The following is a 2147-nucleotide window of genomic DNA, read 5'->3' as shown; positions in this document are numbered from 1 at the left end:
AATGTAAAATGAAAAGCTAATATTAAGCTATTGATGCTAAAATGATTTATTTTAACCAAAATGACAATACATGAGTTTGCTATGCTAAATGCTCTCTAAAATGCCTATAGGTTAAATACATACAAGTTTTCAGGATCTGGATTATGAAGAAATGGACTCTATTTATAGGAAAAATGGAGCAATGGATGGTTGAGATTGAGTAATCTCAACAAGGGTCGGGATTGAATGATTTCAAATCCATGTGAGGGCTTTCAACCCAATTCCAGGATGACAAGTGTCAATGTGAGATAGGTTGAGAGGGGAGGGAATAAGCATTAAATGCTTGATATGACCTTGGGAGTTTAAAGTCAAGGTTGGTTGAATGAATAAACTCTTTATTCAAAGAATAAAGCTTTTATTCAATGGATAAACTCTTGTGCAAATGTGAAAAGGATAAATATGGTCAAAACAATAAATGTTTGGGGGGACAAGTTTGAAATAACCATAAATAGTTATGTAAGAGTCATAAATGGTCATGTAAGAGCCATTAGTGGTCTTGGAAGACTTTGGGGGTTAATTTGTTGAACACACAAAGCATTAAATGTTTTTCAAAGACTTTGGAGTTTTTGAGAAGTGACTCCATTTTGCTTAAGAATGTGACAATAATTAGGGGATGGATTAGGCTAATTAGGAAGGGGTTAGAAGAATCTAGAAGGGGATTAGATTTTGCAAGTGCATTTGGTGGGTGAGGGAAAATAGGATTTTATTAAAATAAAAATTCATTTATTTCAATAGATGTGTGCAAGTTGCATTTGTAGGAAAATGTAAGTGGGGGGGGTAATGATTTAAATAAATGTTTTATTTAATTTATTTAAAAGAGGAAAAGGGGATTTAATTAATTAAATAAACAGATTTTTTTCATTTAATTGATTGGAATTTGATTTAATGAATTAATTAAAATAAATTGAATAATTTATTTAATTAATAGAAGAATGTTTGGAGATGAATTAATTAAATATTAATTTAATTAACTGATAGCTGGTGGATTTTTAATCAAATAAATAGCGAATGTTTATTTAATTAAGCTGGACAGATTTGTGTGACTACATTTGCCCCTCTTTGAGACGGTGCGGTTTATCGCGTCGTTTCAAAGAAAGAAAAAAACTGGTGTGAAGAAATGTCCCATAAAATATAAATTTAATGGGTGGTATGCCCCCTTGAGAGATGGGCTGAAAATTTTTGAAAAATCGGGCGATCTCTTGAAAAAGAATGAAAATTGGCAGGGTGTTAGAAGAGAAGAATTTAGCCATACGGGTGAAAAATAGAAGAAAATGGGGGGAAAATGGAGAAATGGGGGGCTCGGGAAGTTCACGGGGACCATGGCGGTGAGCGGGGGAAGTTATGGTGACGACGAAGGGTATGAATAGGGTGAAAGGGATGAAAACAAGATCATTTGTGACCGCGACCAGGGTGAAACCAGAGCTCTGATAGTGACCTTTTGGAGGAGCGAGCAGCAGCAGTCAGGATGCCGATACCGATTGCAGAGCACAGATTTGAGCGAGTTGGACGGTTCCAGCGCCCAGATGACTACGGACCAGCGGTACGCAAATTTGAAATTTGAATTTTTATGCATTTTTTATACGTTTTCAGCTAAGTCCAAGTCGGGTCGGAGCAAGAGCGCTGGAACTAGGGTTTTGGCGATTTTGCTCCATGAACTAGCGCTACTGTGCCGCAATGGCGCTATTGCCCCATTGTTTGAGCGCTTTGGTTTGGTTGTAGCGCTATTGTATACAAGTTTAGGCGCTATTGATGAATAAGCGCTATTGAGGTCTTGTTTGAGCGCTATTGATCTTTATTAGCGCTACTGTAGAGTTGTTTTAATGCATTTGCAGTTTGAGTACTATGGGATAGTTGATTGAACGCTTGTGTTAAGGTTGTAGCGCTATTGTTGAGAAACTAGCGCTTTTGCTGGTAAAATAGCGCTTTGGCGTTAGGATAAAGAGATGCCCCAGTTTGGATGAAGAAAATCTCTCGATGCTAATGATGGATTGACGGCGATGTAAAGTGGGAGTTGTTTTGAACCATAGCAGCCTGATGAGACTTAGGTCATTTGTAAGATAAATACCTGTTGAAGTCTAGGTGGCCATGATTGCTTACCTGTTGAGACC

This window comes from Cryptomeria japonica, chromosome 7 (genome assembly GCF_030272615.1).
Source record: "Cryptomeria japonica chromosome 7, Sugi_1.0, whole genome shotgun sequence".
Lineage (NCBI taxonomy): Eukaryota > Viridiplantae > Streptophyta > Pinopsida > Cupressales > Cupressaceae > Cryptomeria > Cryptomeria japonica.
This window is presented reverse-complemented; position numbering follows the sequence as displayed.